This window comes from Trachurus trachurus (genome assembly GCF_905171665.1).
Source record: "Trachurus trachurus genome assembly, chromosome: 2".
NCBI lineage: Eukaryota > Metazoa > Chordata > Actinopteri > Carangiformes > Carangidae > Trachurus > Trachurus trachurus.
The window spans coordinates 7,085,004-7,100,737 of NC_139914.1; positions in this window are offsets into that span (position 1 = coordinate 7,085,004).

Below are 15,734 nucleotides of genomic sequence, written 5' to 3' on the forward strand. Positions count from 1 at the left end.
TAATCCAAGCAGAAACACAAACTTCACGTACACACACATGCACGTACACAGATAGCCAGGACCACGTAAAGTATTGCTTATCACAAATGATTAAGCATTTACCTGCAGCGTGTGACTTTGCATACAGTCTTCTTCCGGGATATACTGAAGAACATGAGAAGCAGTTTTAGAAATGGCATGCAGGCCTCTCTGTTTTCCATCCAAACCCAATAGTGACCTTGTTGTGGCCACAGATTCCCCCTGTGGAAAGCAGTCTCCTTCAAGACCCTGCTATTAGCGGCTTTGTGGGGCAGAGTGGCGACATGTTAATGGCACACAGACACAGAAGAGGCTACAGACCCCTGCACACTCCTGCACCCAGAGCACAGCTGACAGCAGGGAACGTGGACTCTGAAAGATAAATGCTGACAGCAACCACCAAGGGATGGTTTGGATTTATGTTGGCATCGACATTAAGTGAAATATTTCATACTGCCTTTACAAGAAACTATGCGTAGCATTTTAACATCTATAGAACATGCCCACATTAACTGTGAGACATTAGAAGGGAACATCACTTTGAGGACTAGCAGTATTTTACAATATCTACCACTGGGTTGGTTGGATTCTTAGGACATTTGCTGAATTGCTTTGTGGCACAAAAGAGGAAAATGTCTTCTGAAAACAGGTCCTTTTGGGGAAATAGTCTTTGTTTGTTTGTTTTGTAGTTTAGTAGGCGCTGCCAGTTGCTGTTTAGTCTAGTTTACAATAAATCTGCAAACTGAGAGGAACAGGTAGTTCAAAGGTCACAAAATTACACTTCTTAAGCTTATTTAACTGCTTAAAGTACAATTAACACAATGCACCTTGTATTATTTGATTATGTGCCAGATCATTTGTTGACACTAAGAGCCCTGGGAACTGTAGTAAACAATACACAGCTCAGAGATTTGTTGAAAATATAGAGGACTTATTCTTTAAAGCATTCTGAAAAACTCAATATACTACAATGAGTTACCAAGCTCTCATCAGCAGGAATTGTAATGTCTATGGTATTCAAGGTCACTCCACTGAAGCTGTAACTAGTAAAACAGATTTGAAGTTATTGGATAAGCTACATGAGGTAGCAAGAGATAGCGTCATCAGGCTAATAAGTTACTGTTTCTAATATTTCAGATATACCATTCACTAGACTTGATCTTGCTAATGTTGAATCATCCATGGAACTATAGTTAAGGTAACACTGTGGAAAGAGTTGCTTAAAAATGGGTTGCACCATTGGAGTAATAGGACCACTGCAAAAAAAAAAAAGGAAAATTAAATCCAATATTGTCTTAGTTACAAGGCAACTGCCTGATGATGCAATTTCACAGAGGTTAAAGGTCATGATGATGTGGCCAGTGGGCTATCCGTCTGGACTGCTTCCCTGTAAACACAGAGGTCAATGGGTTAGTGACCACACACGCTTACACCCTACTCACACACTCACACAGACACGTACACCACCACTTTGGTCAATGGGGCAGCACTACATCTCAAAGTTTGAAAGCATGATAAGGCAGACTCCTGCCCAGTCACCCATTTATGACCATCCAGGCCAAGATTGACAAACAGCTGTCATCTGGCCATATCATTGTTTCATTAGTCACCAGAGACGGTTCAAAGAGAGAGGTTTGAAGATCTAAAGTGGGTACCATCAGATAGGCTTGTTAATGAGGCCTATCTGAAGTGGTGTCTGGCAAACGGCCAGCAAGACTGCAGCAAGAAAACCAAACACAGCGGGAGAAAATCACCAGGTGATTTTTAAAGCTTAACAAACAGCTCTGTTCTTTTTTTGTTTTAAAGAAAGTCTCTCCAGTCCACTCAGACCTACTCTTCCATCTCAAACTTTGGAAACATGGTCACCCTCAACCTACACACAGCCCTTGACCTTGTGTGAAACCCCATCCACCTACCCCAAACCGCTCCTGTTTACCTCATTTCCCAGAAATCTTTGTGTTCGGTCACGGGCCACGAGCGGTAAAATATAAACACAGAGCTTTGTGATGAGTCACAGGGAGCTCCATTGTCATAGCAACTTGCCAATGTAGCAGCAGCTACAGTACCCATGAGGGTTGCCAAGAAGTAATGAAGGGAAAATACCTGCATTTGTACTGTTAGTTAACATATCCTACAAGTTTTTAATTCAGGGGCTGCCATGGAAATCAGTGCAGTGATTTAGATATTAAATATGTTTACTTAAAGGCTAAATGTGTTCCTGGAAAGCAATCGAACTAATTTAATGGGGCACATACAATATACTCTTTGACTATTCCTCCAGGAAAAGTTGACAGTTTGACACTCTGTATATTTGCTTAAAGCTGAGATAAATAGCTTGTACTGTAAGTCAATTTCATGGATAATAAAAGATTATAATAATTTAAAACTCTTCTCTGTTTTAGGTGTATCCCCGTCTGGGTGGCCTATAGTTTCAGGTTCGCTCTCCTTTAGAAACAAGTATGCTGGTATTGCAAGTGCTTCGCTAGGCTAACATCAAAGGCTTCCATAAGTCAGCTGGTGCTTGGCTCGCTGCTCATCAGACTGGCACAGACTGAGCTTGAACTTCAGAGGCTCTGGCCTCGGTTTCACAAAGAAAGCAATGATGTCAAGATTTCTGGACACATTGCAACATCACACCACTTTGAGGCTTGAGACGAGCTAAAAGCTCTGCTGAAATTTGGAGATGGAGGTGCGATCATAAATCAGAATTCCCTCACACTCTCTCACTCCTGACTAACTTCTAACTGCCTCTTTTTCTCTTCTCCAGTCTCTCAGCCTCCCTCAGCCAGAGACGGCACATTTTAAACCCATTAGTGATTGGCCTGCCAGCTGTACATCAGCAGAAAACCATAAATTGTTTTATTGGATGAAGTTTCTGCAAAGTGATGAGCTCAGCGTTACCGATTCCCGGTATACCACTAGCTTATTGTGTGTGTGAAAGCGTGCTTCTTGTCAAATATTTGAGAAAAAAAACAGTGGGTATTTCCAAGACTTTTGACGTTTGCATTATGTCCCTTGTGCATTTGTCACACCTTTCTCCAAATCTGTGTCAGTAGGCTAGCAGCTTTATACTGTAGCACTTAGATTGAAATTACTGCACAAATATTTGACTTCTTATTTGTGAGTTTGCAAGAGACCATCTATTATGTCTCCCAGCATGTGCATTAGTAAGCACGGATATCACTACAGGTTTCTGTAAATGCCTGTACTGTACACTGCTACCCTCTGTGCTGCTTTATAGCATCTCAGCTGTAGCACCTCTCCACTGCTGCAGGCCGCCGCCTCTCCATCTTTATCTCTGGAAGAAGGAGCAGCTTGTGTGGAGTTGTTGACATTGCTACCCATCGCCCACCACCACCACCACCACCACCTCCCCCACCCCTCCTCCACCTCCCCCCACCCCTCCACTCTCACCAGCCCCTCTCCAAGTCACACAACCGTGTGCAGTGCAAACAGTTTGGGCCCCCTCGGACTGTGTTGCCAGGGTAACCAAGACCACAACCAGGTATATCTACTATGCTCCCGCTGGCGGTCAGCCCACGGCCCCTCCATGTGAGTCAGACGCTCCGTAAACGATGCCTCCTGCAGGTCACCATATGTACATGCTTTACCCAGCGTAAAGGGGGTCACTGATGTTCATGGGAGGAAGTGGAGGGTGACAACGAGGGGTTTCGGGGGTGGTGGTGGGCTCTCCTCCGGTTTGTTGTTGGTGTTTTTCCTCATCACCTTGGAAATGGGATTCCTCAAAGATGGGAAACCCTTACCCACCTCCGTACCCCCTGCCCTCCACCCACCCCCCCTATATACACACACACACACCATGCGTCCACTCTTCTGTGGAATAACATTTTGGTGCGTCAGCAGGACTGCGGGCTCCAGGGAGGAATGTTGTCTTCCAGGACAGGTGCGTCACACCTGTCTGGCCTGCAGTGTGTACGGGAAATATTCATTCCATTCCCAACCCCCATCTCTCACCCCCCCCACCTACCCCCAACTCTCACTGCAAACCCCACAGTTACTGGTTAGTGGCCACTTTCCATAATAAGAGGCCCCTAAATAAAGACCAGTGAGGGATGTGGGTGTGAACTGGAATCTAAAATTAATGTTGCCATTAGTGGACTGAGTATGCCATTCATGGCTGTGGAAGAATACACACAGAGATGGAAAAGTTTACAATTAATTATGCCCAATCAGGCCGACCTAAGATGTCAATGATCAGCTCTAAACCATTATGAATAAAGGTGCTTTGAAAGGAGGAAGTAACTTTTCGAAAGAGGAAAAAAAGCCTGTTCTTTCTAAATGAATTTATTATAAGTAATAAATGCTCAGTTGAGTACACTCAGCCGCAGATTTGATCTGGTATGATGTGTACTAACTTTAGTTACATACACAAGTATGTGTACAGTAGTTTAACATTTCAGAGTCTGTATTTGCTCTCCTGCTTTGCTACACTTTACCTTCTCAAGATTAAACCTTAACTCTCTCTTGGAGCCCCAGTTGCAACTGTAAGTGCCATGTTAAAATTTAAACCATGAAAAAAGACAGAACACATTCTTACTTTCTAAAATGAAATGTTTGATGAGCAAGAAATGTACCATCATCTCACTAGTTTCTGTGGCTTGCTGCTATATTTAGTCTGGTATGACTCTTAGCTTATGGTGGCTTTGTGAATATGTGTTAGATCTTGCAGCCTGGTGATTTGATGCTTCTTCTTTACCCGTCATTTATAGTCACAGCTCATGGTGTCTAATTTGCACCAAGAACACGAAAAGAAAACAAATAGTGTTGAATTTACTTTCTACATGCAGAAATTTGGCTATGGCTGAACTGTTATCAGATTTCCCTGCTTCCTTGTAATTTATTTGTGTGAGCACCATTTCCAACTAAACGGTTAGTGGTTGACTACGGCTATTTAAAGCTTCCCGTTTATCAGTAGAAAAAGACCCAAACTGAGCTTGATTTTCTTTACACTACAACAATCTCTGCTTTCCAGTCAGCCTTGTATATGCATATAAACAATAATTATTTGCCTGTTCAGAAGAAAAACATTTTACTCCTGAGTCTCCACAAGAGCTCTGACGGTGGTCCTGTATGGAGACTCAGAATTTGAACTGGATTGCATATACAATCCCTCATTCTTATATGGACTTTCACTTATGTCCAATTAAGGCTATACCTCTGGACTTACACTATTTCTGACTGCTAACAACTGTCTGACTTCTCCTGTCTCCTGGAGTGTCTCCACATAGCTGATTTGCATCATTTAAAAATAAGTAGGTGCGTGACGGTGAAGGTCTGTGTTGGGGGGCGGATTTCTCTTATTGAGGGTGCAGCTTTGAGCCTGTTCTACCACTTATCCTTCCAAAACGTGATCCAAGAAACACAAACTAAACTGCACTTAAAAGAGTTCATGAAAGGCATTATTCTTATCCCGAGGTGACGTCTATTTCAAGGCAAATTCATGAAATATGAATACTATGGGAGCTTTAAATCTGCACTTAAATGACTGCTTTGGAATTCTCCTTTAGTGTTATTGCTGAAGTGTGGAGCAGAACTGCAGCTATAAATCAGCTTTTCTTCTCATTTTGCTACTAGAAGTCTTTCATCAAATCATTTAATTAGATAACCACCAATAATATCACCTTATGGCCACTGTCTTTGCATTTTGAATAATATGGGCTGTTTGTCTTTCTACACTTAAGGCAGCAGTGTTTCCTGGGTGCAGCGTGAGGTGAACCCGTCCTTGTACGGTTTGCAGCCACAGAGATGTTTCTTCAAAATCAAAACACGTTTGTGTGCTGGGGTGGGTGTATAGACCGAGAGAGCGAGACAGAGCAGGGGGTAGGTATGAATCAGCTGAGATTTATGAGAAGCATACGTACAGTCTGGAGCAGAGCGGTTTGTGATTTAGGAGTGTAAAAACTCTGATCTGCTCCTCATCAACACATGATTACATCTCCCTCCACTCCACAAACAGTACAACATGTGTAGCCCCTCCACATTTCACAATCTTCTCTCTTTCACACACACAGTCCTGACGGCTCAGTAATTTGTTTGACATGGATGGAGGACGGCCGAGGGGGCTGAGGGATGCCTGGGAGTGATAACATGATTACTGCAACGCAGAGCAAGATCAAACTGTACTTGTAGAGGGAAGAGAGAGGAAAAACAAAGAGGGACACCAAGGGTGAGGAGAGTGGGCTGAATAAAAGTGATAAAGAGGGAACAAGTGAAAGAAGCAGTAAAAAGAGTCTCAGCACAGAGAAATGGAAAAGGAAAAAGAACAGAGAAGAAAAAGATCAAGGCAGTCGAAGGGAATGTGGCGCTGAACAAAAGCTGACCACAACGCATGCGATTGCACATAACATGTCCGTGAACACGCCTGAAATATGGGCACTGAACTCACTGGAGACATAACAACTGCTGGACGTCAAAACGGCGGCGCTGAAAACACACTGACGCATGAACACAACCATATGTTGAGGCCGGACTGGAGAAAACAATGTGCCGCTCGCCACGAGATATGCAGCTGAGGCGGCCGACCGCGGTTAAGTAACCAAAGGTCAACCGCAGCTTTCATGTCTGATTTGTCACACGGTTAGTCATAATCTCACATGTATGTAAATGATTACTGCTCTGAATGAAGAGACATTAGGTGATGTCAGAGGCTTAATTTGGTGACGTAGAACTATGAGGACGGAGGCAGTCAGTCAAAACTTTAATGGCAAATTGCCGGGAAGAGGCAGATGGATTTAGTAATGGTGTTTTCTTTCCTCTAACAATTGAGGGTTGTGGCAATTAAATCTAGGGGTTTTCCTGTTTTCTAGTGAAAGAATTACGATTGTAGACATAATGTTTTAATTTTCATTCTTTTGTTTGCGCATCTTCTGATGGTTGTGCAACCCAGAGAGGTCACAAAGGAAGAATGAAATGCCTTCCCAAGAAAGCAGCCACAAGGAGACATGACACAAAAGGACAAATGAGTAAGACAAAGAGTAAAAAGCATCATCAAATGACGCTCATTGCTACACAGTTAACTCTCCAACAACGCACCTAGAGCATTGAGTAAAACCCATCACCACAAGACTGTGTGTCAGCGAGGCCTCATCCCGACAGTGACGGCTGCTAGTGTTTTTAAAGGAGCTCAGTGCCGCTAACTGTCAATGGCGCGTTAAACAAGAACAGTTATCAGGGTTAAATCTCAAGTTGAAATGGAGGGGAAAGGAGTCCTTGTGATCCAAGAGGGGAGAGTATAAACGACATAAGGCGAGGAGGAAATGGTGTTCCAAGCTTTAAAAAAAAGCGACAGTAACATTTTTCTTTTACTGTCCTCATGCTTCTAATTATTAAAGAGTCAGTTCACTGGACGGCAAAGTGCCAGAGATTTTATCAGAGAATTTAAATACACTAAGCAGGACTTTGGCACCGCGGTTATTGCTTAATATAAACAACTGTCTGCAGCTGTCCGTATATTCCAAATAATAACCATAACCCAGAGTTCATTTTGCTTTGTGGAGGGTAGCGTGTGTGTGATAATGATAAGAAATCATCATACAGTACATGTTATTTTAACTTTTATGGATAGTTTAAAGCTGCTGTGATCTGAGTTTTGCTTTAACAATGGAATACATGACTGCTATCAACCCACAGATTATTATCACCCATCTACACTTCTCCCCCGCTCTGCAGAGCATAGATGAAGTTAGCAGCGAGCTCATAAATGTGTGGAGCATTTAGCAAAAAAAGCAACTTATATTATTCCCCGGGGTTGAGTGGAGACTTGTGTTAAGTCTGCTTTAGGGCACTGTATACTTCAGTTCCACTTCATTTGACATGAACTTGAAGACTCTTTTTTTAGCCTCTACTTATGCAATGTGTTGACCCTATACTGTACGTTTTTACAGTATTTGTTTATTGTGCTCTGGGTCAATTAACCCCTTGAAAATGAACTGCAATCATGGATATGGATTTTAAAAATGCCTGTGAAGCTTTGTAACATTTTCATTGTTGATTTGCCCCTTGTCATACCCTGCTGCATTTATTTATAGTGGAGTGTGCCTAATCTAGCATGAAGACTTAATCCAGATGTAGGATTATCTGGAGGAAATGTGTTGTAATTCTCACAATCTCCACTGCCATCTCAAGGCAAACACTCGCTCGGAGCATACATTTTCTCTTAGATCAGGTTCTGTATGTAAAGCTGCTGAGAATACTAGGATCGGTCGTCTCGGGTCAGCGGTCAGGTAACATGGCAGCAATTTACACTATAGCTTAAGGACAAATACCTATCGCCTGAGTTGCACTCTATGTGAGGGTCTCACCACGTGTGCTGATGTGTGAGAAAACAAGGTGCATGTTAGCTGTTAAAACATCTTAACATCAGAAACCCACCTCTCTGGTTGAAGAAAATCCTGAATATCTGATTCTGATTAAGTTGTAATAAGCAGAAGGATCTATGACTAATAAGAAATAAAGAGACAATTTGTTCCAGCTGTTAATCTTCTGTGATATAACAGAGAGGCAGCGTCAAGAACTGCAGAAATACAGAGCTGTCACCTGATATATGGCATCGGTCTTTGATAAATTGTACATTGTGTTATTGTGAAGGAAAAGCAGGTCTAAGGGCTCCAGTGAACTGAGCAGTACTTCAAAATGAACACAGATGTGCGTTATCAAAGGAAGTTAAATGTGCCGTTGGGTGTGTATAATATCATACAGTATATTCCCAGCATCCTGGAGGGACGGGTACTTATTATATATAGTAGAGGCTACATCAAAACAAGTGCTTGATAATAAGTCACACTGTAGAATTAAGCTGTTGTCGCTCACCTCCTCCTTCATCAACCTGCCATTTGTTCCGCCTCTCTGACAGAATCGGGATCAAAGATTTCTCACACCACACAACCATGGTGATCCTGTACTCTCATCATCATTCTCATCTCAGCCGTGCTTTGTGTTTAGCAGCAATCAGCAACTGTTAGCATGCTGACACAGTACACTAAGATGGTGATGACGTATACCCTTGTAAAATCAGAGTCATAAACATGAAAATCTAAGCATGTTGACATGAGAATTTGGTTCCTATATACACCTCACATTAGTCAGTATTTTGATTTTAGTTGTTGAAGAGTAATTTACATCCTCAAAGAGTAATGATAGAAGAAGGATAAACCACTTCCCAAGTAAAGGAGTTGACCTCTGAGTCAGTTCTGAGGCCTGTTCGCCTTCAGAGCAGCTTCAAACCCTCTGCTCTTGCGTCAACTACATTATGTGAAATAGCTGAAATGCTTCGTTCTCAGTGATCGACTGGCAATTCACTGATTGGTGCAGTTAGGAAATCACAGCCGACACACGCACAAGAACGCACACACACACTTAAGAGGTAATCATTACAAGAGCTGGAACCCCTTCTGCCAAAATAAACAAATTACACATCCCACTACAGCCACTTCCACAAGGGACACCGCAACGGAAATGCAACATGCTGTCGATTTAAAGATAAGGGGGTAATAGTGATTCAGTCATTCCAGCGCTCCTGCCAGTGACGCGCATTTGTCTAGTTGACGATCACTGGTTCTGTCCAGGAATTATGTCATAATGGTGTGGTGTAGAACACAAGAAAATGATCCAAAGAAACTGCCAGCTAAGTGTTTTGCTTCATTTTCCCCAGAAGTGAAATGCACCGTGAATAATGTTTACCTCAAGACTGGGTTTGAAATCTTTGTTGCACTCATATTTGACAAAAAAATTAGTCTCTGCAGTGCTTTCAGACTAAATGATCCGTACAGCCTGACGCAGTATTATGGCTATGATATAACCGAAGACATGATTCAGTTTTGCAGCAAATTGTGCTTCATCATCACAAGTGAAATCCCGAAAAGTCCTGATTCTGGCAGTGCCTACCCCGGGCTCTCTTTCCCATCCTCTTTGATTTGCTGAGGGGCATTTGACAGCAGGTCGACAGGGTCGGCTTCAGACGTGGTCAGGGTGGTGCAGAGGGTCGTGATGATGTCCATATAGACTTCCCAGCACTCGAGGAGGCAGTGTGGCGCCACGTTCAAAGTGTTCGCTTGTGGGTGTGGAATGTTTGGCGGGCGAGGTGAGCCCTTTTGAAGTGTATGAGTGTGTGAGTGTGTGTGTGTGTGTGTTTCACCAAGTAAAAATAGCTGGTGCAGGTCCAGGTGGGCGTGTCAGTTTGACACCACAGTGGCCTGGGTTATGTGCATACTGGCCAGACATACCGGCCTTGCAGCCAGGTGCACCAGCCAGCTCGCAGGAGGGGATCATGGGAAACAGTTTAGATACAGATGGCACATCCAGGGCACAGCTACCTGCTGGACGCTTATCAGTCTCACCCACATCTGTTAACATCACTCAGGGAGCGAGTCAAAGTCTGCCAAGTACATAGAAACCAACATGGCTGACGTTCTTGGATGGCACACATGCTATTTTTACTTTAACAAATTTTACAATTTAAGTTTTCTAAGGCTCATCTTTTACTGTTTGTCTTTGATCTTGTTCTTTACTAAACTTTATTTTCTTCATTGAACAAAGCTATGAGAAGGATTTGGAGTATGAAAGTTCATAAATTGTTATTTACTTTGCTGCACATTTGAATTTCTTGAACACAGTACGACCAGAAAGCACAGGCTTATGTTGCACACAGGTTCTATACACTCAGGGGAAATCTAGCCAATCCCTGTGCAGAAGCGAGCAGTGAGGAGCTGATGGGAGAGGGGCAGTGTTAGGCAAACAGTAGCCTGGTATCCAGGTAACGCCAGGGGAAAGGGGTCGATGGGGACTGTGAGGCCCCTGCTGCTACAGGATGATTTCAAGTGGAACCCCTTGTTAACGAAGGACAGTTACCATGGGTTCATTCCTCACTAATAACCACACATTGTACTCCGGCTCAACCGCATGCATGCACGTCCACACAAACATGCACGAACATGTGTACCGGTGCAAACACACGTGCAAACTCTGCCGATACAAATATGCACGTCTCAATGCCACAAACCCCTCGAGTCATATCTAGGTGCCTCATTGAAAACAAACAGTCCAGCCCTGTTCAATTGGCAGATTCAAATTTACCTTGGACAGCAGCTGTTTGAGCAGCGCCAACTTTCGCACTTTGTCATGAGAATCGTCAACATGGCTCAAAAAGAATACAAGAAGCAGCATTCTCTATCTGCCTCTAGTGTGTGTGTGTGTGTGTGTGTGTGTGTGTGTGTGTGTGTGTGTGTGTGTGTGTGTGTGTGTGTGTGTGTGTGTGTGTGTGTGTGTGTGTGTGTGTGTGTGTGTGTGTGTGTGTGTGTGTGTGTGTGTGTGTGTGTGTGTGTGTGTGTGTGTGTGTGTGTGTGTGTGTGTGTGTGTGTTTGGGTGGGTGTGTTGGGGTGTGTGAACAGTCGACAGGCCTACTGGGCAATGCACAGCAGCTTCTGGGAAGGGGTGGACCTGGAGTGTAGGCTCTGTATCTTATGTACCTACAGCACACACACATGTATCTGTGTGTTATGTGAGCGCATGAATCTCTTATACCACATCTGCACGTGAGCATGGACTCCTTTTTTGTGTTTATTAATCATAAAGAAATCAAAAGCAATACATGCAATTATACTGTCATATTTTAAACTTTAAATATTACATTTTCTCAGCAGTCTTCTCCCTACAGAGCTTTTCTGCCAGGCAGCTAGAATTAAATGGGAACGCTATGTCAGTAGCAGAGCTCGAGCTTATTGTTGTTGTATAAACTTAGAGAAGTACATCATTTGCTTGACTGAACTTTTCGGACAGAGCCAATCCAGGATTTACTCTTTGACCTCAGATAGCGCAGAGCTCTGTATTTTTAATCCCCCTGCCCAATTATGCTTGTTCATGCTCTATTGTGCTTGCACACAGAAACACAGGCATGTACACAAATCCAAGCACAGAGACTCTGTGCTGGAAGCTTTATCACTGTCTGCTAAGTGACTCCGACGTTTCACAGAGCTTCACCTGGTGCGATGACATCACAGCCGCACTGTGTCCGTCTGTTTGTGTATGCAGCACATCTGGGGTCAAAAGATCAAACAGGAGTTCCCAGCTCTAATGCTAAGTACCATGTGGCCCAGTCACCAAAAAAAAAAAAAAAAAGGTTCCAGTTTGCTTAGGGTGCAAGGGTCAGAGGTCAAACATCTTGATTACATCATCTCAGGCAGATTCCCCCCTCCAACCCCACAAAACTCACGCACACACGCATAACATTTAACCGTCCCCATGGTGACGGTGTGTCCGCGCACACAGCATACAATCGCACATACTTTCCAAGTACCTTGTTAAAGCAGCGGTGCTAGCCCCCCCCCATACCTCCATTGCTACCGTCGTACGCTCTGAAAACAATGAGGAAGGACGGGGGCCCATCTCCATGTCAGCCTTTGCCATGGCAACGCCAGCATTTGTCCGCGAAGCATACCAAAACATTCGGCTGAGATTCCTGCCACATTCCTCCTGCCAATCACAGAGCAGAAAAGGAGAAATGACAGAAAGAGAGAAAAGTGTGAAATTACTGCAATGGTTCATTTTCTCTGTCCTTTGGTTATTGATGGAAAACGCTGCAGTTTCACGCAGTTCACAGATTTATTTTGGCAATGCAGGCGTTTATCATGTATCCCATAAAATATGTGTTTATATATGTAGCCAGCTGCGTTGGGGTGAGGGTAAGATGAGTTGTAAACGGACACTGTGCTCATGTTAAAATGAATAACATGATGTAAAGAGCTCCCGAATGACTGATTCATTGCCTTAACCTAAATAATATAAAGTTTTATTCACACTATCGAAGATACATCTCATGGAAAAAATAACGATTGACTCTGAATACTTTATAATAAGACTGTATGTCTTTTCAGCTCCTTGTATCTTTAATATCAGCAAAATATTGGAGCTGTTTTTATTTATATTTAAGTATTTTAATGCTTTAAGGCAAAGAGGGCAGGAGAATGACACGCAGCAAATGGGTATACCAGGGGATTCGAACCGGCTGCAGCGCCTGCTCAACCCATACGACATCTCATTTGAGCTGTTTTTACATAAAATTGGTCCAGTTACACGTCCATACTGACTCTACACCCTCCAAACCTGAAGGATCTCAATCTTCCTCCTGATCTTGGCCACACCTGCGAGACGCTTTCTTTCCTACCTCAAGGTCGTTTTTCAGCGCGTGATGAAAGCGCGATGGAGGGGTTCAGAGGTTACGGTGTCAGAGCTCAGGGGTCGCGCGCTGCTGGGAAATGGGACGGGGGAAACCGCTGTCGGACATCCTGGCGCTACTATACTCTTCGCACATTCCTCTCGTGCCACTTTCTTGTCCATCATGGTAGACGTTGGGAATGCGGAGAAGGGAGTTGTTGCGGTCGCCGTGGCAACGTGGGGTGAGACGTTCAAAACACCGGAGCGTGGGATGCCACATTTCGCCTGTGGACATTTACCCTCAACAAGCGCACTTTGTTTCAGTGGCGTTTAGATTTGTTTTAGATTTTTTTTATTTCTTACTAATGTCCCATCAGACCTGTTGGATGTTCTCAGCCGTCACTGGGACTCGGCTCCTCAGGGATCATCAGGATCAAACGAGCCCAGACTTGCTCCATAGCATGTGTGTTGTTGATGCAATGATGTCAGTGTGTGTGACCTCAACATTGCATTGTATTACAGTGTTTTGGACAGATGATAATATATTTGGGTGTGTTGTGTTACTTCAGCATTGCATACGTACGTCCATGTGTCCGCTGCTTTTTGCACTTCAACTTCTCCCTATCTGTTTGTGTGATGGAGGGGTTCTTTAGCCAGCACATATGGACTATACAGCTACACTGACTTTATCTGTTACTCTCTGGTGGCTTGCTCATTAAGCAGACAATAGGAGACAGTCAGGAAAATCTAGCAGGGCCCTAACAAAGGCAAGGTAAGGCCCTTCGGAGCCATCCATGCTGCAGTAGTCCACTAAAGCCATATGTTTTTTTTTTGTATTTTTATCTCCCCTTGATGAGGGACTAGAGGAGCTCAGAAAGACAAGGAGGAAGAGAGCTCCTTTGAGCGGCAGGAGACGAGTTGGGAGGGGATGAAAGGAGGAGCGAGGAAGAAAGAGGGGCCACACGTTCATCAGTCTCAGCCTCCGTGATCACAGGGCCCCGCGGCAAAACCACCGAACAATGGCCCCTGTGTGTGCACGTTCTATGTGTGTGTGTATCATCTGAGATAAGGCAGCCTCCTCTCCGTTTCTCCTCATCTTCGCTCTCTTCTCATGCCCCCTTGTTGCCGCTGCCTCTTTTCCTCCTCCTCTGTTCTCTTTGTCTCCTCCGCCTCAGAGGCCTCTCCCAAGATGAAAGCGAGCGGAGATAAGGGCAGGTAGGAGAGTGCAGGAAGGGAAAAACAGCAGAGAGGGAAGTGATAAGGAGGGAAACAATGAGGGCTTTGATAACATGCTACTGTGTGCATAAGTGTGTGTGTGTGTGTGTGTGTGTGTGTGTATGTATATATTCCTGCATGTAACAACTACATGCCTTGCGGAGATGTGTGTATCTTATATTTGTAAGCAGAGACCTTTTTCTTTTATCTACAGAAGGTTAAAGCTGCATTGATAAGTTGATAGGTGAAGGAGAGGTGAAGATATGAAGAAGTGACTTCCTGTTGACCCGTCATTTTATCCCTATTAGTCTCTTTTTCCTTTCTTTTTTTATTAGCTCTCACTCATCCTTTTAAGCCAGTGTTTTGTCTTTTAGCCAGTCATTACCTTGCACAAGAAGAATCCTGCTAACACACACACATTAACTCACCTGTTTCTCCCATTTGAGGCGCTGCAGCCTTTCAGCTGCCCCGGCCTTCCTCTCCTGTCCCCGCTGGGTGTGGTTTTCCAATCTGTCCTGCTTTAGTCATTACAGCCTCACCCACCCGAACTCAGGCCAAACATCCACCTGCCACCACCGCGTGTATGCGTGTGTTTGTTAGGATGTGTGTGGGGTATTTTGGCCTCACGTGTGTGAGATGATGCCCGACTTTCCCAGAAAGGTCATTAAAGTTTTTTTTTATCTCATTCGAATGAGAGTGAGAAGGAGCGGGTGTGGGTGTCTGAATGTATGTGTGTAGGAGGAAGAATGCCTTGGATTCGCAAAAGCTGCAGCTGCCGGCCAAAAGTTTGAAAAAAAAAAGGAGGTGGAATTGAACAAAACAACTGAAGAGGAGTCTCGTCTTAATCGCATTTCCTTGAGTAATACTTAAATCCACGTGATGATGTGTACATCCCGAGGTCTGGTTTGTTTGAGAAGACAATGGCATCTCTATTATAGTAGTGTGTGTGTGTGTGTATGTGTGTGTGTGTGTTACAGGTGGGATACACACTGCTAGACATTCCTGAGGATATGGAGGCAGAGGAGCCTCGGGGTTAGAGCTGACTCTGGGAGATGAGTAGAGTGCACAATGTTCTTTAACAGATATTTACTCATATGGAATCAAAGGAAATGACGGTTGTTGTGGAGAAATGGGAGATTTAACTTCCTCCCTCAAAAAACTGTAAACAACACAACCCATAAACATAGCTTTTGTCCTTCAGTTTTGTTTTGTTTTTGTCTCTTTTTATTTTGCTAAACTTTGAGTTCAGTGACAGAGAATAAAGTGGGAGAAACACACACTCAGGCTGAGTGGTGAAAGCAAACTAAAGCAAGGCCTCTGGACTAAATTTTCAC